General features: G+C 38.5%; 56 pseudogenes; all 56 read left to right on the top strand.

Moving 5' to 3' along the window:
* The first annotated feature begins 264 nt into the window (after positions 1-264).
* Positions 265-383, top strand: LOC124321308 (annotated as a pseudogene).
* Positions 384-668: 285 nt separating this feature from the next.
* On the top strand, positions 669-787 carry LOC124321665 (annotated as a pseudogene).
* A 284-nt stretch (positions 788-1071) lies between these two features.
* Positions 1072-1190, top strand: LOC124321640 (annotated as a pseudogene).
* Positions 1191-1475: 285 nt separating this feature from the next.
* Positions 1476-1594, top strand: LOC124321664 (annotated as a pseudogene).
* Positions 1595-1878: 284 nt separating this feature from the next.
* Positions 1879-1997, top strand: LOC124321612 (annotated as a pseudogene).
* Positions 1998-2281: 284 nt separating this feature from the next.
* Positions 2282-2400, top strand: LOC124321307 (annotated as a pseudogene).
* A 284-nt stretch (positions 2401-2684) lies between these two features.
* LOC124321611 lies at positions 2685-2803 on the top strand (annotated as a pseudogene).
* A 285-nt stretch (positions 2804-3088) lies between these two features.
* Positions 3089-3207, top strand: LOC124321662 (annotated as a pseudogene).
* A 284-nt stretch (positions 3208-3491) lies between these two features.
* LOC124321306 lies at positions 3492-3610 on the top strand (annotated as a pseudogene).
* A 282-nt stretch (positions 3611-3892) lies between these two features.
* On the top strand, positions 3893-4011 carry LOC124321661 (annotated as a pseudogene).
* A 283-nt stretch (positions 4012-4294) lies between these two features.
* LOC124321610 lies at positions 4295-4413 on the top strand (annotated as a pseudogene).
* A 284-nt stretch (positions 4414-4697) lies between these two features.
* On the top strand, positions 4698-4816 carry LOC124321799 (annotated as a pseudogene).
* A 284-nt stretch (positions 4817-5100) lies between these two features.
* LOC124321871 lies at positions 5101-5218 on the top strand (annotated as a pseudogene).
* A 283-nt stretch (positions 5219-5501) lies between these two features.
* On the top strand, positions 5502-5620 carry LOC124323325 (annotated as a pseudogene).
* A 284-nt stretch (positions 5621-5904) lies between these two features.
* LOC124321944 lies at positions 5905-6023 on the top strand (annotated as a pseudogene).
* A 283-nt stretch (positions 6024-6306) lies between these two features.
* Positions 6307-6425, top strand: LOC124321888 (annotated as a pseudogene).
* A 284-nt stretch (positions 6426-6709) lies between these two features.
* On the top strand, positions 6710-6828 carry LOC124323324 (annotated as a pseudogene).
* Positions 6829-7112: 284 nt separating this feature from the next.
* On the top strand, positions 7113-7231 carry LOC124321788 (annotated as a pseudogene).
* Positions 7232-7515: 284 nt separating this feature from the next.
* On the top strand, positions 7516-7634 carry LOC124321931 (annotated as a pseudogene).
* A 285-nt stretch (positions 7635-7919) lies between these two features.
* LOC124321660 lies at positions 7920-8038 on the top strand (annotated as a pseudogene).
* A 284-nt stretch (positions 8039-8322) lies between these two features.
* Positions 8323-8441, top strand: LOC124323323 (annotated as a pseudogene).
* Positions 8442-8726: 285 nt separating this feature from the next.
* On the top strand, positions 8727-8845 carry LOC124321671 (annotated as a pseudogene).
* A 285-nt stretch (positions 8846-9130) lies between these two features.
* Positions 9131-9249, top strand: LOC124321659 (annotated as a pseudogene).
* A 284-nt stretch (positions 9250-9533) lies between these two features.
* On the top strand, positions 9534-9652 carry LOC124323322 (annotated as a pseudogene).
* A 284-nt stretch (positions 9653-9936) lies between these two features.
* On the top strand, positions 9937-10055 carry LOC124321787 (annotated as a pseudogene).
* Positions 10056-10339: 284 nt separating this feature from the next.
* LOC124321863 lies at positions 10340-10458 on the top strand (annotated as a pseudogene).
* A 285-nt stretch (positions 10459-10743) lies between these two features.
* On the top strand, positions 10744-10862 carry LOC124321658 (annotated as a pseudogene).
* Positions 10863-11146: 284 nt separating this feature from the next.
* Positions 11147-11265, top strand: LOC124323321 (annotated as a pseudogene).
* A 285-nt stretch (positions 11266-11550) lies between these two features.
* LOC124321670 lies at positions 11551-11669 on the top strand (annotated as a pseudogene).
* Positions 11670-11954: 285 nt separating this feature from the next.
* On the top strand, positions 11955-12073 carry LOC124321657 (annotated as a pseudogene).
* A 284-nt stretch (positions 12074-12357) lies between these two features.
* LOC124323319 lies at positions 12358-12476 on the top strand (annotated as a pseudogene).
* Positions 12477-12761: 285 nt separating this feature from the next.
* Positions 12762-12880, top strand: LOC124321782 (annotated as a pseudogene).
* Positions 12881-13164: 284 nt separating this feature from the next.
* Positions 13165-13283, top strand: LOC124321609 (annotated as a pseudogene).
* A 283-nt stretch (positions 13284-13566) lies between these two features.
* On the top strand, positions 13567-13685 carry LOC124321608 (annotated as a pseudogene).
* Positions 13686-13970: 285 nt separating this feature from the next.
* Positions 13971-14089, top strand: LOC124321889 (annotated as a pseudogene).
* A 284-nt stretch (positions 14090-14373) lies between these two features.
* On the top strand, positions 14374-14492 carry LOC124323318 (annotated as a pseudogene).
* Positions 14493-14776: 284 nt separating this feature from the next.
* On the top strand, positions 14777-14895 carry LOC124321669 (annotated as a pseudogene).
* A 284-nt stretch (positions 14896-15179) lies between these two features.
* LOC124321606 lies at positions 15180-15298 on the top strand (annotated as a pseudogene).
* Positions 15299-15582: 284 nt separating this feature from the next.
* On the top strand, positions 15583-15701 carry LOC124321605 (annotated as a pseudogene).
* Positions 15702-15985: 284 nt separating this feature from the next.
* Positions 15986-16104, top strand: LOC124321656 (annotated as a pseudogene).
* A 284-nt stretch (positions 16105-16388) lies between these two features.
* Positions 16389-16507, top strand: LOC124323317 (annotated as a pseudogene).
* A 285-nt stretch (positions 16508-16792) lies between these two features.
* Positions 16793-16911, top strand: LOC124321668 (annotated as a pseudogene).
* Positions 16912-17195: 284 nt separating this feature from the next.
* On the top strand, positions 17196-17314 carry LOC124323316 (annotated as a pseudogene).
* Positions 17315-17598: 284 nt separating this feature from the next.
* Positions 17599-17717, top strand: LOC124321567 (annotated as a pseudogene).
* A 285-nt stretch (positions 17718-18002) lies between these two features.
* On the top strand, positions 18003-18121 carry LOC124321906 (annotated as a pseudogene).
* Positions 18122-18404: 283 nt separating this feature from the next.
* LOC124323315 lies at positions 18405-18523 on the top strand (annotated as a pseudogene).
* A 284-nt stretch (positions 18524-18807) lies between these two features.
* LOC124321565 lies at positions 18808-18926 on the top strand (annotated as a pseudogene).
* Positions 18927-19209: 283 nt separating this feature from the next.
* On the top strand, positions 19210-19328 carry LOC124321563 (annotated as a pseudogene).
* A 284-nt stretch (positions 19329-19612) lies between these two features.
* On the top strand, positions 19613-19731 carry LOC124321562 (annotated as a pseudogene).
* A 283-nt stretch (positions 19732-20014) lies between these two features.
* LOC124323314 lies at positions 20015-20133 on the top strand (annotated as a pseudogene).
* Positions 20134-20417: 284 nt separating this feature from the next.
* Positions 20418-20536, top strand: LOC124321561 (annotated as a pseudogene).
* Positions 20537-20819: 283 nt separating this feature from the next.
* LOC124321560 lies at positions 20820-20938 on the top strand (annotated as a pseudogene).
* Positions 20939-21224: 286 nt separating this feature from the next.
* On the top strand, positions 21225-21343 carry LOC124321774 (annotated as a pseudogene).
* A 284-nt stretch (positions 21344-21627) lies between these two features.
* LOC124323312 lies at positions 21628-21746 on the top strand (annotated as a pseudogene).
* Positions 21747-22030: 284 nt separating this feature from the next.
* On the top strand, positions 22031-22149 carry LOC124323311 (annotated as a pseudogene).
* A 284-nt stretch (positions 22150-22433) lies between these two features.
* Positions 22434-22552, top strand: LOC124321715 (annotated as a pseudogene).
* The last annotated feature ends 27 nt before the right edge of the window (positions 22553-22579 follow it).

The raw sequence follows: 22579 nt of genomic DNA, 5'->3' as shown, positions 1-22579 counted from the left end.
ACAAATTTCTTGAAATTTTTTTTTCAATCACGATGGTTACCAGTCCAAATTCGTAGATCAAAAATTTCAATGACACAGGGATGGGTTCAATTCATCTATAGGAATGATTCTGGATGAATTCCATTGAGAGTTTTTCAAAGTTGATCGCGTTTTTTTATTCGCGATGGTTACCAGTCCGAATTCAATGAACAAACATTTCAATCACTTTGAAGTGATTTTCTATTCATCCATTGGGACAGGGAGGGTAAATTTTCATTTTTGAATGTCAACGGCCATATCACGTAGAACGCACCTGGTCTCGTCAGCTCCCAGAAGTTAAGTTACGTCGAGTCCCGTTAGTACTTGGAAGGGTGACCGCTTGGGAATACGGGATGTCGTTGGCGATGAATAGTTTGTTTTCAATAACAAATTTCTTGAAATTTTTTTTTCAATCACGATGGTTACCAGTCCAAATTCGTAGATCAAAAATTTCAATGACACAGGGATGGGTTCAATTCATCTATAGGAATGATTCTGGATGAATTCCATTGAGAGTTTTTCAAAGTTGATCGCGTTTTTTTATTCGCGATGGTTACCAGTCCGAATTCAATGAACAAACATTTCAATCACTTTGAAGTGATTTTCTATTCATCCATTGGGACTGGGAGGGTAAATTTTCATTCTTGAATGTCAACGGCCATATCACGTAGAACGCACCTGGTCTCGTCAGCTCCCAGAAGTTAAGTTACGTCGAGTCCCGTTAGTACTTGGAAGGGTGACCGCTTGGGAATACGGGATGTCGTTAGCGATGAATAGTTTGTTTTCAATAACAAATTTATTGAAATTTTTTTTCAATCACGATGGTTACCAGTCCAAATTCGTAGATCAAAAATTTCAATGACACAGGGATGGGTTCAATTCATCTATAGGAATGATTCTGGATGAATTCCATTGAGAGTTTTTCAAAGTTGATCGCGTTTATTTATTCGCGATGGTTACCAGTCCGAATTCAATGAACAAACATTTCAATCACTTTGAAGTGATTTTCTATTCATCCATTGGGACAGGGAGGGTAAATTTTCATTTTTGAATGTCAACGGCCATATCACGTAGAACGCACCTGGTCTCGTCAGCTCCCAGAAGTTAAGTTACGTCGAGTCCCGTTAGTATTTGGAAGGGTGACCGCTTGGGAATACGGGATGTCGTTGGCGATGAATAGTTTGTTTTCAATAACAAATTTCTTGAAATTTTTTTTTCAATCACGATGGTTACCAGTCCAAATTCGTAGATCAAAAATTTCAATGACACAGGGATGGGTTCAATTCATCTATAGGAATGATTCTGGATGAATTCCATTGAGAGTTTTTCAAAGTTGATCGCGTTTTTTTATTCGCGATGGTTACCAGTCCGAATTCAATGAACAAACATTTCAATCACTTTGAAGTGATTTTCTATTCATCCATTGGGACTGGGAGGGTAAATTTTCATTCATGAATGTCAACGGCCATATCACGTAGAACGCACCTGGTCTCGTCAGCTCCCAGAAGTTAAGTTACGTCGAGTCCCGTTAGTACTTGGAAGGGTGACCGCTTGGGAATACGGGATGTCGTTAGCGATGAATAGTTTGTTTTCAATAACAAATTTATTGAAATTTTTTTTCAATCACGATGGTTACCAGTCCAAATTCGTAGATCAAAAATTTCAATGACACAGGGATGGGTTCAATTCATCTATAGGAATGATTCTGGATGAATTCCATTGAGAGTTTTTCAAAGTTGATCGCGTTTATTTATTCGCGATGGTTACCAGTCCGAATTCAATGAACAAACATTCCAATCACTTTGAAGTGATTTTCTATTCATCTATTGGGACAGGGAGGGTAAATTTTCATTTTGGAATGTCAACGGCCATATCACGTAGAACGCACTTGGTCTCGTCAGCTCCCAGAAGTTAAGTTACGTCGAGTCCCGTTAGTACTTGGAAGGGTGACCGCTTGGGAATACGGGATGTCGTTGGCGATGAATAGTTTGTTTTCAATAACAAATTTCTTGAAATTTTTTTTCAATCACGATGGTTACCAGTCCAAATTCGTAGATCAAAAATTTCAATGACACAGGGATAGGTTCAATTCATCTATAGGAATGATTCTGGATGAATTCCATTGAGAGTTTTTCAAAGTTGATCGCGTTTTTTTATTCGCGATGGTTACCAGTCCGAATTCAATGAACAAACATTTCAATCACTTTGAAGTGATTTTCTATTCATCCATTGGGAATGGGAGGGTAAATTTTCATTTTTGAATGTCAACGGCCATATCACGTAGAACGCACCTGGTCTCGTCAGCTCCCAGAAGTTAAGTTACGTCGAGTCCCGTTAGTACTTGGAAGGGTGACCGCTTGGGAATACGGGATGTCGTTGGCGATGAATAGTTTGTTTTCAATAACAAATTTCTTGAAATTTTTTTTCAATCACGATGGTTACCAGTCCAAATTCTTAGATCAAAAATTTCAATGACACAGGGATAGGTTCAATTCATCTATAGGAATGATTCTGCATGAATTCCATTGAGAGTTTTTCAAAGTTGATCGCGTTTTTTTATTCGCGATGGTTACCAGTCCGAATTCAATGAACAAACATTTCAATCACTTTGAAGTGATTTTCTATTCATCCATTGGGAATGGGAGGGTAAATTTTCATTTTTGAATGTCAACGGCCATATCACGTAGAACGCACTTGGTCTCGTCAGCTCCCAGAAGTTAAGTTACGTCGAGTCCCGTTAGTACTTGGAAGGGTGACCGCTTGGGAATACGGGATGTCGTTGGCGATGAATAGTTTGTTTTCAATAACAAATTTCTTGAAATTTTTTTTTCAATCACGATGGTTACCAGTCCAAATTCGTAGATCAAAAATTTCAATGACACAGGGATGGGTTCAATTCATCTATAGGAATGATTCTGGATGAATTCCATTGAGAGTTTTTCAAAGTTGATCGCGTTTTTTTATTCGCGATGGTTACCAGTCCGAATTCAATGAACAAACATTTCAATCACTTTGAAGTGATTTTCTATTCATCCATTGGGACTGGGAGGGTAAATTTTCATTCTTGAATGTCAACGGCCATATCACGTAGAACGCACCTGGTCTCGTCAGCTCCCAGAAGTTAAGTTACGTCGAGTCCCGTTAGTACTTGGAAGGGTGACCGCTTGGGAATACGGGATGTCGTTAGCGATGAATAGTTTGTTTTCAATAACAAATTTATTGAAATTTTTTTTCAATCACGATGGTTACCAGTCCAAATTCGTAGATCAAAAATTTCAATGACACAGGGATGGGTTCAATTCATCTATAGGAATGATTCTGGATGAATTCCATTGAGAGTTTTTCAAAGTTGATCGCGTTTATTTATTCGCGATGGTTACCAGTCCGAATTCAATGAACAAACATTTCAATCACTTTGAAGTGATTTTCTATTCATCCATTGGGACAGGGAGGGTAAATTTTCATTTTTGAATGTCAACGGCCATATCACGTAGAACGCACCTGGTCTCGTCAGCTCCCAGAAGTTAAGTTACGTCGAGTCCCGTTAGTACTTGGAAGGGTGACCGCTTGGGAATACGGGATGTCGTTGGCGATGAATAGTTTGTTTTCAATAACAAATTTCTTGAAATTTTTTTTTCAATCACGATGGTTACCAGTCCAAATTCGTAGATCAAAATTTCAATGACACAGGATGGGTTCAATTCATCTATAGGAATGATTCTGGATGAATTCCATTGAGAGTTTTTCAAAGTTGATCGCGTTTTTTTATTCGCGATGGTTACCAGTCCGAATTCAATGAACAAACATTTCAATCACTTTGAAGTGATTTTCTATTCATCCATTGGACTGGGAGGGTAAATTTTCATTCATGTATGTCAACGGCCATATCACGTAGAACGCACCTGGTCTCGTCAGCTCCCAGAAGTTAAGTTACGTCGAGTCCCGTTAGTACTTGGAAGGGTGACCGCTTGGGAATACGGGATGTCGTTAGCGATGAATAGTTTGTTTTCATAACAAATTTATTGAAATTTTTTTTCAATCACGATGGTTACCAGTCCAAATTCGTAGATCAAAAATTTCAATGACACAGGGATGGGTTCAATTCATCTATAGGAATGATTCTGGATGAATTCCATTGAGAGTTTTTCAAAGTTGATCGCGTTTATTTATTCGCGATGGTTACCAGTCCGAATTCAATGAACAAACATTCCAATCACTTTGAAGTGATTTTCTATTCATCTATTGGGACAGGGAGGGTAAATTTTCATTTTGGAATGTCAACGGCCATATCACGTAGAACGCACTTGGTCTCGTCAGCTCCCAGAAGTTAAGTTACGTCGAGTCCCGTTAGTACTTGGAAGGGTGACCGCTTGGGAATACGGGATGTCGTTGGCGATGAATAGTTTGTTTCAATAACAAATTTCTTGAAATTTTTTTTCAATCACGATGGTTACCAGTCCAAATTCGTAGATCAAAAATTTCAATGACACAGGGATAGGTTCAATTCATCTATAGGAATGATTCTGGATGAATTCCATTGAGAGTTTTTCAAAGTTGATCGCGTTTTTTTATTCGCGATGGTTACCAGTCCGAATTCAATGAACAAACATTTCAATCACTTTGAAGTGATTTTTCTATTCATCCATTGGGAATGGGAGGGTAAATTTTCATTTTTGAATGTCAAAGGCCATATCACGTAGAACGCACCTGGTCTCGTCAGCTCCCAGAAGTTAAGTTACGTCGAGTCCCGTTAGTACTTGGAAGGGTGACCGCTTGGGAATACGGGATGTCGTTGGCGATGAATAGTTTGTTTTCAATAACAAATTTCTTGAAATTTTTTTTCAATCACGATGGTTACCAGTCCAAATTCTTAGATCAAAAATTTCAATGACACAGGGATAGGTTCAATTCATCTATAGGAATGATTCTGGATGAATTCCATTGAGAGTTTTTCAAAGTTGATCGCGTTTTTTTATTCGCGATGGTTACCAGTCCGAATTCAATGAACAAACATTTCAATCACTTTGAAGTGATTTTCTATTCATCCATTGGGAATGGGAGGGTAAATTTTCATTTTTGAATGTCAACGGCCATATCACGTAGAACGCACCTGGTCTCGTCAGCTCCAGAAGTTAAGTTACGTCGAGTCCCGTTAGTACTTGGAAGGGTGACCGCTTGGGAATACGGGATGTCGTTGGCGATGAATAGTTTGTTTCAATAACAAATTTCTTGAAATTTTTTTTTCAATCACGATGGTTACCAGTCCAAATTCGTAGATCAAAAATTTCAATGACACAGGGATGGGTTCAATTCATCTATAGGAATGATTCTGGATGAATTCCATTGAGAGTTTTTCAAAGTTGATCGCGTTTTTTTATTCGCGATGGTTACCAGTCCGAATTCAATGAACAAACATTTCAATCACTTTGAAGTGATTTCTATTCATCCATTGGGACTGGGAGGGTAAATTTTCATTCTTGAATGTCAACGGCCATATCACGTAGAACGCACCTGGTCTCGTCAGCTCCCAGAAGTTAAGTTACGTCGAGTCCCGTTAGTACTTGGAAGGGTGACCGCTTGGGAATACGGGATGTCGTTGGCGATGAATAGTTTGTTTTCAATAACAAATTTCTTGAAATTTTTTTTCAATCACGATGGTTACCAGTCCAAATTCGTAGATCAAAAATTTCAATGACACAGGGATGGGTTCAATTCATCTATAGGAATGATTCTGGATGAATTCCATTGAGAGTTTTTCAAAGTGATCGCGTTTTTTTATTCGCGATGGTTACCAGTCCGAATTCAATGAACAACACATTTCAATCACTTTGAAGTGATTTTCTATTCATCCATTGGGACTGGGAGGGTAAATTTTCATTCTTGAATGTCAACGGCCATATCACGTAGAACGCACCTGTCTCGTCAGCTCCCAGAAGTTAAGTTACGTCGAGTCCCCGTTAGTACTTGGAAGGGTGACCGCTTGGGAATACGGGATGTCGTTAGCGATGAATAGTTTGTTTTCAATAACAAATTTATTGAAATTTTTTTTCAATCACGATGGTTACCAGTCCAAATTCGTAGATCAAAAATTTCAATGACACAGGGATGGGTTCAATTCATCTATAGGAATGATTCTGGATGAATTCCATGAGAGTTTTTCAAAGTTGATCGCGTTTATTTATTCGCGATGGTTACCAGTCCGAATTCAATGAACAAACATTCCAATCACTTTGAAGTGATTTTCTATTCATCTATTGGGACAGGGAGGGTAAATTTTCATTTTGGAATGTCAACGGCCATATCACGTAGAACGCACCTGGTCTCGTCAGCTCCCAGAAGTTAAGTTACGTCGAGTCCCGTTAGTACTTGGAAAGGTGACCGCTTGGGAATACGGAATGTCGTTGGCGATGAATAGTTTGTTTTCAATAACAAATTTCTTGAAATTTTTTTCAATCACGATGGTTACCAGTCCAAATTCGTAGATCAAAAAATTTCAATGACACAGGGATAGGTTCAATTCATCTATAGGAATGATTCTGGATGAAATACATTGAGAGTTTTTCAAAGTTTATCGCGTTTTTTTATTCGCGATGGTTACCAGTCCGAATTCAATGAACAAACATTTCTATCACTTTGAAGTGATTTTCTATTCATCCATTGGGACTGGGAGGGTAAATTTTCATTCTTGAATGTCAACGGCCATATCACGTAGAACGCACCTGGTCTCGTCAGCTCCCAGAAGTTAAGTTACGTCGAGTCCCGTTAGTACTTGGAAGGGTGACCGCTTGGGAATACGGGATGTCGTTGGCGATGAATAGTTTGTTTTCAATAACAAATTTCTTGAAATTTTTTTTCAATCACGATGGTTACCAGTCCAAATTCGTAGATCAAAAATTTCAATGACACAGGGATGGGTTCAATTCATCTATAGGAATGATTCTGGATGAATTCCATTGAGAGTTTTTCAAAGTTGATCGCGTTTTTTTATTCGCGATGGTTACCAGTCCGAATTCAATGAACAAACATTTCAATCACTTTGAAGTGATTTTCTATTCATCCATTGGGACTGGGAGGGTAAATTTTCATTCTTGAATGTCAACGGCCATATCACGTAGAACGCACCTGGTCTCGTCAGCTCCCAGAAGTTAAGTTACGTCGAGTCCCGTTAGTACTTGAAAGGGTGACCGCTTGGGAATACGGGATGTCGTTAGCGATGAATAGTTTGTTTTCAATAACAAATTTATTGAAATTTTTTTTCAATCACGATGGTTACCAGTCCAAATTCGTAGATCAAAAATTTCAATGACACAGGGATGGGTTCAATTCATCTATAGGAATGATTCTGGATGAATTCCATTGAGAGTTTTTCAAAGTTGATCGCGTTTATTTATTCGCGATGGTTACCAGTCCGAATTCAATGAACAAACATTTCAATCACTTTGAAGTGATTTTCTATTCATCCATTGGGACAGGGAGGGTAAATTTTCATTTTTGAATGTCAACGGCCATATGACGTAGAACGCACCTGGTCTCGTCAGCTCCCAAAAGTTAAGTTACGTCGAGTCCCGTTAGTACTTGGAAGGGTGACCGCTTGGGAATACAGGATGTCGTTGGCGATGAATAGCTTGTTTTCAATAACAAATTTCTTGAAATTTTTTTTTCAATCACGATGGTTACCAGTCCAAATTCGTAGATCAAAAATTTCAATGACACAGGGATGGGTTCAATTCATCTATAGGAATGATTCTGGATGAATTCCATTGAGAGTTTTTCAAAGTTGATCGCGTTTTTTTATTCGCGATGGTTACCAGTCCGAATTCAATGAACAAACATTTCAATCACTTTGAAGTGATTTTCTATTCATCCATTGGGACTGGGAGGGTAAATTTTCATTCTTGAATGTCAACGGCCATATCACGTAGAACGCACCTGGTCTCGTCAGCTCCCAGAAGTTAAGTTACGTCGAGTCCCGTTAGTACTTGGAAGGGTGACCGCTTGGGAATACGGGATGTCGTTAGCGATGAATAGTTTGTTTTCAATAACAAATTTATTGAAATTTTTTTTCAATCACGATGGTTACCAGTCCAAATTCGTAGATCAAAAATTTCAATGACACAGGGATGGGTTCAATTCATCTATAGGAATGATTCTGGATGAATTCCATTGAGAGTTTTTCAAAGTTGATCGCGTTTATTTATTCGCGATGGTTACCAGTCCGAATTCAATGAACAAACATTTCAATCACTTTGAAGTGATTTTCTATTCATCCATTGGGACAGGGAGGGTAAATTTTCATTTTTGAATGTCAACGGCCATATCACGTAGAACGCACCTGGTCTCGTCAGCTCCCAGAAGTTAAGTTACGTCGAGTCCCGTTAGTACTTGGAAGGGTGACCGCTTGGGAATACGGGATGTCGTTGGCGATGAATAGTTTGTTTTCAATAACAAATTTCTTGAAATTTTTTTTCAATCACGATGGTTACCAGTCCAAATTCGTAGATAAAAAATTTCAATGACACAGGGATGGGTTCAATTCATCTATAGGAATGATTCTGGATGAATTCCATTGAGAGTTTTTCAAAGTTTATCGCGTTTTTTTTATTCGCGATGGTTACCAGTCCAAATTCAATGAACAAACATTTCTATCACTTTGAAGTGATTTTCTATTCATCCATTGGGACTGGGAGGGTAAATTTTCATTTTTGAATCTCAACGGCCATATCACGTAGAACGCACCTGGTCTCGTCAGCTCCCAGAAGTTAAGTTACGTCGAGTCCCGTTAGTACTTGGAAGGGTGACCGCTTGGGAATACGGGATGTCGTTGGCGATGAATAGTTTGTTTTCAATAACAAATTTCTTGAAATTTTTTTTTCAATCACGATGGTTACCAGTCCAAATTCGTAGATCAAAAATTTCAATGACACAGGGATGGGTTCAATTCATCTATAGGAATGATTCTGGATGAATTCCATTGAGAGTTTTTCAAAGTTGATCGCGTTTTTTTATTCGCGATGGTTACCAGTCCGAATTCAATGAACAAACATTTCAATCACTTTGAAGTGATTTTCTATTCATCCATTGGGAATGGGAGGGTAAATTTTCATTCTTGAATGTCAACGGCCATATCACGTAGAACGCACCTGGTCTCGTCAGCTCCCAGAAGTTAAGTTACGTCGAGTCCCGTTAGTACTTGGAAGGGTGACCGCTTGGGAATACGGGATGTCGTTAGCGATGAATAGTTTGTTTTCAATAACAAATTTATTGAAATTTTTTTTCAATCACGATGGTTACCAGTCCAAATTCGTAGATCAAAAATGTCAATGACACAGGGATGGGTTCAATTCATCTATAGGAATGATTCTGGATGAATTCCATTGAGAGTTTTTCAAAGTTGATCGCGTTTATTTATTCGCGATGGTTACCAGTCCGAATTCAATGAACAAACATTTCTATCACTTTGAAGTGATTTTCTATTCATCCATTGGGACTGGGAGGGTAAATTTTCATTCTTGAATGTCAACGGCCATATCACGTAGAACGCACCTGGTCTCGTCAGCTCCCAGAAGTTAAGTTACGTCGAGTCCCGTTAGTACTTGGAAGGGTGACCGCTTGGGAATACGGGATGTCGTTGGCGATGAATAGTTTGTTTTCAATAACAAATTTCTTGAAATTTTTTTTCAATCACGATGGTTACCAGTCCAAATTCGTAGATCAAAAATTTCAATGACACAGGGATGGGTTCAATTTATCTATAGGAATGATTCTGGATGAATTCCATTGAGAGTTTTTCAAAGTTGATCGCGTTTTTTTATTCGCGATGGTTACCAGTCCGAATTCAATGAACAAACATTTCAATCACTTTGAAGTGATTTTCTATTCATCCATTGGGACTGGGAGGGTAAATTTTCATTCTTGAATGTCAACGGCCATATCACGTAGAACGCACCTGGTCTCGTCAGCTCCCAGAAGTTAAGTTACGTCGAGTCCCGTTAGTACTTGAAAGGGTGACCGCTTGGGAATACGGGATGTCGTTAGCGATGAATAGTTTGTTTTCAATAACAAATTTATTGAAATTTTTTTTCAATCACGATGGTTACCAGTCCAAATTCGTAGATCAAAAATTTCAATGACACAGGGATGGGTTCAATTCATCTATAGGAATGATTCTGGATGAATTCCATTGAGAGTTTTTCAAAGTTGATCGCGTTTATTTATTCGCGATGGTTACCAGTCCGAATTCAATGAACAAACATTTCAATCACTTTGAAGTGATTTTCTATTCATCCATTGGGACAGGGAGGGTAAATTTTCATTTTTGAATGTCAACGGCCATATCACGTAGAACGCACCTGGTCTCGTCAGCTCCCAAAAGTTAAGTTACGTCGAGTCCCGTTAGTACTTGGAAGGGTGACCGCTTGGGAATACAGGATGTCGTTGGCGATGAATAGCTTGTTTTCAATAACAAATTTCTTGAAATTTTTTTTTCAATCACGATGGTTACCAGTCCAAATTCGTAGATCAAAAATTTCAATGACACAGGGATGGGTTCAATTCATCTATAGGAATGATTCTGGATGAATTCCATTGAGAGTTTTTCAAAGTTGATCGCGTTTTTTTATTCGCGATGGTTACCAGTCCGAATTCAATGAACAAACATTTCAATCACTTTGAAGTGATTTTCTATTCATCCATTGGGACTGGGAGGGTAAATTTTCATTCTTGAATGTCAACGGCCATATCACGTAGAACGCACCTGGTCTCGTCAGCTCCCAGAAGTTAAGTTACGTCGAGTCCCGTTAGTACTTGGAAGGGTGACCGCTTGGGAATACGGGATGTCGTTAGCGATGAATAGTTTGTTTTCAATAACAAATTTATTGAAATTTTTTTTCAATCACGATGGTTACCAGTCCAAATTCGTAGATCAAAAATTTCAATGACACAGGGATGGGTTCAATTCATCTATAGGAATGATTCTGGATGAATTCCATTGAGAGTTTTTCAAAGTTGATCGCGTTTATTTATTCGCGATGGTTACCAGTCCGAATTCAATGAACAAACATTTCAATCACTTTGAAGTGATTTTCTATTCATCCATTGGGACAGGGAGGGTAAATTTTCATTTTTGAATGTCAACGGCCATATCACGTAGAACGCACCTGGTCTCGTCAGCTCCCAGAAGTTAAGTTACGTCGAGTCCCGTTAGTACTTGGAAGGGTGACCGCTTGGGAATACGGGATGTCGTTGGCGATGAATAGTTTGTTTTCAATAACAAATTTCTTGAAATTTTTTTTCAATCACGATGGTTACCAGTCCAAATTCGTAGATAAAAAATTTCAATGACACAGGGATGGGTTCAATTCATCTATAGGAATGATTCTGGATGAATTCCATTGAGAGTTTTTCAAAGTTTATCGCGTTTTTTTTATTCGCGATGGTTACCAGTCCAAATTCAATGAACAAACATTTCTATCACTTTGAAGTGATTTTCTATTCATCCATTGGGACTGGGAGGGTAAATTTTCATTTTTGAATCTCAACGGCCATATCACGTAGAACGCACCTGGTCTCGTCAGCTCCCAGAAGTTAAGTTACGTCGAGTCCCGTTAGTACTTGGAAGGGTGACCGCTTGGGAATACGGGATGTCGTTGGCGATGAATAGTTTGTTTTCAATAACAAATTTCTTGAAATTTTTTTTTCAATCACGATGGTTACCAGTCCAAATTCGTAGATCAAAAATTTCAATGACACAGGGATGGGTTCAATTCATCTATAGGAATGATTCTGGATGAATTCCATTGAGAGTTTTTCAAAGTTGATCGCGTTTTTTTATTCGCGATGGTTACCAGTCCGAATTCAATGAACAAACATTTCAATCACTTTGAAGTGATTTTCTATTCATCCATTGGGAATGGGAGGGTAAATTTTCATTCTTGAATGTCAACGGCCATATCACGTAGAACGCACCTGGTCTCGTCAGCTCCCAGAAGTTAAGTTACGTCGAGTCCCGTTAGTACTTGGAAGGGTGACCGCTTGGGAATACGGGATGTCGTTAGCGATGAATAGTTTGTTTTCAATAACAAATTTATTGAAATTTTTTTTCAATCACGATGGTTACCAGTCCAAATTCGTAGATCAAAAATGTCAATGACACAGGGATGGGTTCAATTCATCTATAGGAATGATTCTGGATGAATTCCATTGAGAGTTTTTCAAAGTTGATCGCGTTTATTTATTCGCGATGGTTACCAGTCCGAATTCAATGAACAAACATTTCAATCACTTTGAAGTGATTTTCTATTCATCCATTGGGACAGGGAGGGTAAATTTTCATTTTTGAATGTCAACGGCCATATCACGTAGAACGCACCTGGTCTCGTCAGCTCCCAGAAGTTAAGTTACGTCGAGTCCCGTTAGTACTTGGAAGGGTGACCGCTTGGGAATACGGGATGTCGTTGGCGATGAATAGTTTGTTTTCAATAACAAATTTCTTGAATTTTTTTTTCAATCACGATGGTTACCAGTCCAAATTCGTAGATCAAAAATTTCAATGACACAGGGATGGGTTCAATTCATCTATAGGAATGATTCTGGATGAATTCCATTGAGAGTTTTTCAAAGTTTATCGCGTTTTTTTTATTCGCGATGGTTACCAGTCCAAATTCAATGAACAAACATTTCTATCACTTTGAAGTGATTTTCTATTCATCCATTGGGACTGGGAGGGTAAATTTTCATTTTTGAATCTCAACGGCCATATCACGTAGAACGCACCTGGTCTCGTTAGCTCCCAGAAGTTAAGTTACGTCGAGTCCCGTTAGTACTTGGAAGGGTGACCGCTTGGGAATACGGGATGTCGTTGGCGATGAATAGTTTGTTTTCAATAACAAATTTCTTGAAATTTATTTTCAATCACGATGGTTACCAGTCCAAATTCGTAGATCAAAAATTTCAATGACACAGGGATAGGTTCAATTCATCTATAGGAATGATTCTGGATGAATTCCATTGAGAGTTTTTCAAAGTTTATCGCGTTTTTTTATTCGCGATGGTTACCAGTTCGAATTCAATGAACAAACATTTCTATCACTTTGAAGTGATTTTCTATTCATCCATTGGGACTGGGAGGGTAAATTTTCATTTTTGAATGTCAACGGCCATATCACGTAGAACGCACTTGGTCTCGTCAGCTCCCAGAAGTTAAGTTACGTCGAGTCCCGTTAGTACTTGGAAGGGTGACCGCTTGGGAATACGGGATGTCGTTGGCGATGAATAGTTTGTTTTCAATAACAAATTTCTTGAAATTTTTTTTCAATCACGATGGTTACCAGTCCAAATTCGTAGATCAAAAATTTCAATGACACAGGGATAGGTTCAATTCATCTATAGGAATGATTCTGGATGAATTCCATTGAGAGTTTTTCAAAGTTTATCGCGTTTTTTATTCGCGATGGTTACCAGTTCGAATTCAATGAAAAAACATTTCTATCACTTTGAAGTGATTTTCTATTCATCCATTGGGACTGGGAGGGTAAATTTTCATTTTTGAATGTCAACGGCCATATCACGTAGAACGCACTTGGTCTCGTCAGCTCCCAGAAGTTAAGTTACGTCGAGTCCCGTTAGTACTTGGAAGGGTGACCGCTTGGGAATACGGGATGTCGTTGGCGATGAATAGTTTGTTTTCAATAACAAATTTCTTGAAATTTTTTTTCAATCACGATGGTTACCAGTCCAAATTCGTAGATCAAAAATTTCAATGACACAGGGATGGGTTCAATTCATCTATAGGAATGATTCTGGATGAATTCCATTGAGAGTTTTTCAAAGTTTATCGCGTTTTTTTTATTCGCGATGGTTACCAGTCCAAATTCAATGAACAAACATTTCTATCACTTTGAAGTGATTTTCTATTCATCCATTGGGACTGGGAGGGTAAATTTTCATTTTTGAATCTCAACTGCCATATCACGTAGAACGCACCTGGTCTCGTCAGCTCCCAGAAGTTAAGTTACGTCGAGTCCCGTTAGTACTTGGAAGGGTGACCGCTTGGGAATACGGGATGTCGTTGGCGATGAATAGTTTGTTTTCAATAACAAATTTCTTGAAATTTTTTTTCAATCACGATGGTTACCAGTCCAAATTCGTAGATCAAAAATTTCAATGACACAGGGATGGGTTCAATTCATCTATAGGAATGATTCTGGATGAATTCCATTGAGAGTTTTTCAAAGTTGATCGCGTTTTTTTATTCGCGATGGTAACCAGTCCGAATTCAATGAACAAACATTTCAATCACTTTGAAGTGATTTTCTATTCATCCATTGGGACAGGGAGGGTAAATTTTCATTTTTGAATGTCAACGGCCATATCACGTAGAACGCACCTGGTCTCGTCAGCTCCCAGAAGTTAAGTTACGTCGAGTCCCGTTAGTACTTGGAAGGGTGACCGCTTGGGAATACGGGATGTCGTTGGCGATGAATAGTTTGTTTTCAATAACAAATTTCTTGAAATTTTTTTTCAATCACGATGGTTACCAGTCCAAATTCGTAGATCAAAAATTTCAATGACACAGGGATGGGTTCAATTCATCTATAGGAATGATTCTGGATGAATTCCATTGAGAGTTTTTCAAAGTTGATCGCGTTTTTTTATTCGCGATGGTTACCAGTCCGAATTCAATGAACAAACATTTCTATCACTTTGAAGTGATTTTCTTTTCATCCATTGGGACTGGGAGGGTAAATTTTCATTTTTGAATCTCAACGGCCATATCACGTAGAACGCACCTGGTCTCGTCAGCTCCCAGAAGTTAAGTTACGTCGAGTCCCGTTAGTACTTGGAAGGGTGACCGCTTGGGAATACGGGATGTCGTTGGCGATGAATAGTTTGTTTTCAATAACAAATTTCTTGAAATTTATTTTCAATCACGATGGTTACCAGTCCAAATTCGTAGATCAAAAATTTCAATGACACAGGGATAGGTTCAATTCATCTATAGGAATGATTCTGGATGAATTCCATTGAGAGTTTTTCAAAGTTTATCGCGTTTTTTTATTCGCGATGGTTACCAGTCCGAATTCAATGAACAAACATTTCAATCACTTTGAAGTGATTTTCTATTCATCCATTGGGACTGGGAGGGTAAATTTTCATTTTTGAATGTCAACGGCCATATCACGTAGAACGCACTTGGTCTCGTCAGCTCCCAGAAGTTAAGTTACGTCGAGTCCCGTTAGTACTTGGAAGGGTGACCGCTTGGGAATACGGGATGTCGTTGGCGATGAATAGTTTGTTTTCAATAACAAATTTCTTGAAATTTTTTTTCAATCACGATGGTTACCAGTCCAAATTCGTAGATCAAAAATTTCAATGACACAGGGATAGGTTCAATTCATCTATAGGAATGATTCTGGATGAATTCCATTGAGAGTTTTTCAAAGTTTATCGCGTTTTTTTATTCGAGATGGTTACCAGTTCGAATTCAATGAAAAAACATTTCTATCACTTTGAAGTGATTTTCTATTCATCCATTGGGACTGGGAGGGTAAATTTTCATTTTTGAATGTCAACGGCCATATCACGTAGAACGCACTTGGTCTCGTCAGCTCCCAGAAGTTAAGTTACGTCGAGTCCCGTTAGTACTTGGAAGGGTGACCGCTTGGGAATACGGGATGTCGTTGGCGATGAATAGTTTGTTTTCAATAACAAATTTCTTGAAATTTTTTTTCAATCACGATGGTTACCAGTCCAAATTCGTAGATCAAAAATTTCAATGACACAGGGATGGGTTCAATTCATCTATAGGAATGATTCTGGATGAATTCCATTGAGATTTTTTCAAAGTTGATCGCGTTTTTTTATTCGCGATGGTTACCAGTCCGAATTCAATGAACAAACATTTCAATCACTTTGAAGTGATTTTCTATTCATCCATTTGGACTGGGAGGGTAAATTTTCATTCTTGAATGTCAACGGCCATATCACGTAGAACGCACCTGGTCTCGTCAGCTCCCAGAAGTTAAGTTACGTCGAGTCCCGTTAGTACTTGGAAGGGTGACCGCTTGGGAATACGGGATGTCGTTAGCGATGAATAGTTTGTTTTCAATAACAAATTTATTGAAATTTTTTTTCAATCACGATGGTTACCAGTCCAAATTCGTAGATCAAAAATTTCAATGACACAGGGATGGGTTCAATTCATCTATAGGAATGATTCTGGATGAATTCCATTGAGAGTTTTTCAAAGTTGATCGCGTTTTTTTATTCGCGATGGTTACCAGTCCGAATTCAATGAACAAACATTTCAATCACTTTGAAGTGATTTTCTATTCATCCATTGGGACAGGGAGGGTAAATTTTCATTTTTGAATGTCAACGGCCATATCACGTAGAACGCACCTGGTCTCGTCAGCTCCCAGAAGTTAAGTTACGTCGAGTCCCGTTAGTACTTGGAAGGGTGACCGCTTGGGAATACGGGATGTCGTTGGCGATGAATAGTTTGTTTTCAATAACAAATTTCTTGAAATTTTTTTTCAATCACGATGGTTACCAGTCCAAATTCGTAGATCAAAAATTTCAATGACACAGGGATGGGTTCAATTCATCTATAGGAATGATTCTGGATGAATTCCATTGAGAGTTTTTCAAAGTTTATCGCGTTTTTTTTATTCGCGATGGTTACCAGTCCAAATTCAATGAACAAACATTTCTATCACTTTGAAGTGATTTTCTATTCATCCATTGGGACTGGGAGGGTAAATTTTCATTTTTGAATCTCAACGGCCATATCACGTAGAACGCACCTGGTCTCGTCAGCTCCCAGAAGTTAAGTTACGTCGAGTCCCGTTAGTACTTGGAAGGGTGACCGCTTGGGAATACGGGATGTCGTTGGCGATGAATAGTTTGTTTTCAATAACAAATTTCTTGAAATTTATTTTCAATCACGATGGTTACCAGTCCAAATTCGTAGATCAAAAATTTCAATGACACAGGGATAGGTTCAATTCATCTATAGGAATGATTCTGGATGAATTCCATTGAGAGTTTTTCAAAGTTTATCGCGTTTTTTTATTCGCGATGGTTACCAGTTCGAATTCAATGAACAAACATTTCTATCACTTTGAAGTGATTTTCTATTCATCCATTGGGACTGGGAGGGTAAATTTTCATTTTTGAATGTCAACGGCCATATCACGTAGAACGCACCTGGTCTCGTCAGCTCCCAGAAGTTAAGTTACGTCGAGTCCCGTTAGTACTTGGAAGGGTGACCGCTTGGGAATACGGGATGTCGTTGGCGATGAATAGTTTGTTTTCAATAACAAATTTCTTGAAATTTTTTTTCAATCACGATGGTTACCAGTCCAAATTCGTAGATCAAAAATTTCAATGACACAGGGATGGGTTCAATTCATCTATAGGAATGATTCTGGATGAATTCCATTGAGAGTTTTTCAAAGTTTATCGCGTTTTTTTATTCGCGATGGTTACCAGTCCGAATTCAATGAACAAACATTTCAATCACTTTGAAGTGATTTTCTATTCATCCATTGTGACTGGGAGGGTAAATTTTCATTTTTGAATGTCAACGGCCATATCGCGTAGAACGCACCTGGTCTCGTCAGCTCCCAGAAGTTAAGTTACGTCGAGTCCCGTTAGTACTTGGAAGGGTGACCGCTTGGGAAAACGGGATGTCGTTGGCGATGAATAGTTTGTTTTCAATAACAAATTTCTTGAAATTTTTTTTCAATCACGATGGTTACCAGTCCAAATTCGTAGATCAAAAATTTCAATGACACAGGGATGGGTTCAATTCATCTATAGGAATGATTCTGGATGAATTCCATTGAGAGTTTTTCAAAGTTTATCGCGTTTTTTTTATTCGCGATGGTTACCAGTCCAAATTCAATGAACAAACATTTCTATCACTTTGAAGTGATTTTCTATTCATCCATTGGGACTGGGAGGGTAAATTTTCATGTTTGAATCTCAACTTCCATATCACGTAGAACGCACCTGGTCTCGTCAGCTCCCAGAAGTTAAGTTACGTCGAGTCCCGTTAGTACTTGGAAGGGTGACCGCTTGGGAATACGGGATGTCGTTGGCGATGAATAGTTTGTTTTCAATAACAAATTTCTTGAAATTTTTTTTCAATCACGATGGTTACCAGTCCAAATTCGTAGATCAAAAATTTCAATGACACAGGGATAGGTTCAATTCATCTATAGGAATGATTCTGGATGAATTCCATTGAGAGTTTTTCAAAGTTTATCGCGTTTTTTTATTCGCGATGGTTACCAGTTCGAATTCAATGAACAAACATTTCATCACTTTGAAGTGATTTTCTATTCATCCATTGGGACAGGGAGGGTAAATTTTCATTTTTGAATGTCAACGGCCATATCACGTAGAACGCACCTGGTCTCGTCAGCTCCCAGAAGTTAAGTTACGTCGAGTCCCGTTAGTACTTGGAAGGGTGACCGCTTGGGAATACGGGATGTCGTTGGCGATGAATAGTTTGTTTTCAATAACAAATTTCTTGAAATTTTTTTTCAATCACGATGGTTACCAGTCCAAATTCGTAGATCAAAAATTTCAATGACACAGGGATGGGTTCAATTCATCTATAGGAATGATTCTGGATGAATTCCATTGAGAGTTTTTCAAAGTTTATCGCGTTTTTTTATTCGCGATGGTTACCAGTCCGAATTCAATGAACAAACATTTCAATCACTTTGAAGTGATTTTCTATTCATCCATTGTGACTGGGAGGGTAAATTTTCATTTTTGAATGTCAACGGCCATATCGCGTAGAACGCACCTGGTCTCGTCAGCTCCCAGAAGTTAAGTTACGTCGAGTCCCGTTAGTACTTGGAAGGGTGACCGCTTGGGAAAACGGGATGTCGTTGGCGATGAATAGTTTGTTTTCAATAACAAATTTCTTGAAATTTTTTTTCAATCACGATGGTTACCAGTCCAAATTCGTAGATCAAAAATTTCAATGACACAGGGATAGGTTCAATTCATCTATAGGAATGATTCTGGATGAATTCCATTGAGAGTTTTTCAAAGTTTATCGCGTTTTTTTATTCGCGATGGTTACCAGTTCGAATTCAATGAACAAACATTTCATCACTTTGAAGTGATTTTCTATTCATCCATTGGGACAGGGAGGGTAAATTTTCATTTTTGAATGTCAACGGCCATATCACGTAGAACGCACCTGGTCTCGTCAGCTCCCAGAAGTTAAGTTACGTCGAGTCCCGTTAGTACTTGGAAGGGTGACCGCTTGGGAAAACGGGATGTCGTTGGCGATGAATAGTTTGTTTTCAATAACAAATTTCTTGAAATTTTTTTTCAATCACGATGGTTACCAGTCCAAATTCGTAGATCAAAAATTTCAATGACACAGGGATGGGTTCAATTCATCTATAGGAATGATTCTGGATGAATTCCATTGAGAGTTTTTCAAAGTTTATCGCGTTTTTTTATTCGCGATGGTTACCAGTCCGAATTCAATGAACAAACATTTCAATCACTTTGAAGTGATTTTCTATTCATCCATTGTGACTGGGAGGGTAAATTTTCATTTTTGAATGTCAACGGCCATATCACGTAGAACGCACCTGGTCTCGTCAGCTCCCAGAAGTTAAGTTACGTCGAGTCCCGTTAGTACTTGGAAGGGTGACCGCTTGGGAAAACGGGATGTCGTTGGCGATGAATAGTTTGTTTTCAATAACAAATTTCTTGAAATTTTTTTTCAATCACGATGGTTACCAGTCCAAATTCGTAGATCAAAAATTTCAATGACACAGGGATAGGTTCAATTCATCTATAGGAATGATTCTGGATGAATTCCATTGAGAGTTTTTCAAAGTTTATCGCGTTTTTTTATTCGCGATGGTTACCAGTTCGAATTCAATGAACAAACATTTCATCACTTTGAAGTGATTTTCTATTCATCCATTGGGACAGGTAGGGGAAATTTTCATTTTTGAATGTCAACGGCCATATCACGTAGAACGCACCTGGTCTCGTCAGCTCCCAGAAGTTAAGTTACGTCGAGTCCCGTTAGTACTTGGAAGGGTGACCGCTTGGGAATACGGGATGTCGTTGGCGATGAATAGTTTGTTTTCAATAACAAATTTCTTGAAATTTTTTTTCAATCACGATGGTTACCAGTCCAAATTCGTAGATCAAAAATTTCAATGACACAGGGATGGGTTCAATTCATCTATAGGAATGATTCTGGATGAATTCCATTGAGAGTTTTTCAAAGTTTATCGCGTTTTTTTATTCGCGATGGTTACCAGTCCGAATTCAATGAACAAACATTTCAATCACTTTGAAGTGATTTTCTATTCATCCATTGTGACTGGGAGGGTAAATTTTCATTTTTGAATGTCAACGGCCATATCACGTAGAACGCACCTGGTCTCGTCAGCTCCCAGAAGTTAAGTTACGTCGAGTCCCGTTAGTACTTGGAAGGGTGACCGCTTGGGAAAACGGGATGTCGTTGGCGATGAATAGTTTGTTTTCAATAACAAATTTCTTGAAATTTTTTTTCAATCACGATGGTTACCAGTCCAAATTCGTAGATCAAAAATTTCAATGACACAGGGATAGGTTCAATTCATCTATAGGAATGATTCTGGATGAATTCCATTGAGAGTTTTTCAAAGTTTATCGCGTTTTTTTATTCGCGATGGTTACCAGTTCGAATTCAATGAACAAACATTTCATCACTTTGAAGTGATTTTCTATTCATCCATTGTGACTGGGAGGGTAAATTTTCATTTTTGAATGTCAACGGCCATATCACGTAGAACGCACCTGGTCTCGTCAGCTCCCAGAAGTTAAGTTACGTCGAGTCCCGTTAGTACTTGGAAGGGTGACCGCTTGGGAAAACGGGATGTCGTTGGCGATGAATAGTTTGTTTTCAATAACAAATTTCTTGAAATTTTTTTTCAATCACGATGGTTACCAGTCCAAATTCGTAGATCAAAAATTTCAATGACACAGGGATGGGTTCAATTCATCTATAGGAATGATTCTGGATGAATTCCATTGAGAGTTTTTCAAAGTTTATCGCGTTTTTTTTATTCGCGATGGTTACCAGTCCAAATTCAATGAACAAACATTTCTATCACTTTGAAGTGATTTTCTATTCATCCATTGGGACTTGGAGGGTAAATTTTCATTTTTTAAATCTCAACGTCCATATCACGTAGAACGCACCTGGTCTCGTCAGCTCCCAGAAGTTAAGTTACGTCGAGTCCCGTTAGTACTTGGAAGGGTGACCGCTTGGGAATACGGGATGTCGTTGGCGATGAATAGTTTGTTTTCAATAACAAATTTCTTGAAATTTTTTTTCAATCACGATGGTTACCAGTCCAAATTCGTAGATCAAAAATTTCAATGACACAGGGATGGGTTCAATTCATCTATAGGAATGATTCTGGATGAATTCCATTGAGAGTTTTTCAAAGTTGATCGCGTTTTTTTATTCGCGATGGTTACCAGTCCGAATTCAATGAACAAACATTTCAATCACTTTGAAGTGATTTTCTATTCATCCATTGGGACTGGGAGGGTAAATTTTCATTTTTGAATGTCAACGGCCATATCACGTAGAACGCACCTGGTCTCGTCAGCTCCCAGAAGTTAAGTTACGTCGAGTCCCGTTAGTACTTGGAAGGGTGACCGCTTGGGAATACGGGATGTCGTTGGCGATGAATAGTTTGTTTTCAATAACAAATTTCTTGAAATTTTTTTTCAATCACGATGGTTACCAGTCCAAATTCGTAGATCAAAAATTTCAATGACACAGGGATGGGTTCAATTCATCTATAGGAATGATTCTGGATGAATTCCATTGAGAGTTTTTCAAAGTTGATCGCGTTTATTTATTCGCGATGGTTACCAGTCCGAATTCAATGAACAAACATTTCAATCACTTTGAAGTGATTTTCTATTCATCCATTGGGACAGGGAGGGTAAATTTTCATTTTTGAATGTCAACGGCCATATCACGTAGAACGCACCTGGTCTCGTCAGCTCCCAGAAGTTAAGTTACGTCGAGTCCCGTTAGTACTTGGAAGGGTGACCGCTTGGGAATACGGGATGTCGTTGGCGATGAATAGTTTGTTTTCAATAACAAATTTCTTGAAATTTTTTTTCAATCACGATGGTTACCAGTCCAAATTCGTAGATCAAAAATTTCAATGACACAGGGATGGGTTCAATTCATCTATAGGAATGATTCTGGATGAATTCCATTGAGAGTTTTTCAAAGTTGATCGCGTTTATTTATTCGCGATGGTTACCAGTCCGAATTCAATGAACAAACATTTCAATCACTTTGAAGTGATTTTCTATTCATCCATTGGGACTGGGAGGGTAAATTTTCATTTTTGAATGTCAACGGCCATATCACGTAGAACGCACCTGGTCTCGTCAGCTCCCCGAAGTTAAGTTACGTCGAGTCCCGTTAGTACTTGGAAGGGTGACCGCTTGGGAATACGGGATGTCGTTGGCGATGAATAGTTTGTTTTCAATAACAAAT

This window comes from Daphnia pulicaria, chromosome 1 (genome assembly GCF_021234035.1).
Source record: "Daphnia pulicaria isolate SC F1-1A chromosome 1, SC_F0-13Bv2, whole genome shotgun sequence".
NCBI lineage: Eukaryota > Metazoa > Arthropoda > Branchiopoda > Diplostraca > Daphniidae > Daphnia > Daphnia pulicaria.
Note: the sequence above shows the minus strand (reverse complement) of the source record. Positions and strands in the feature narration are given on the sequence as shown.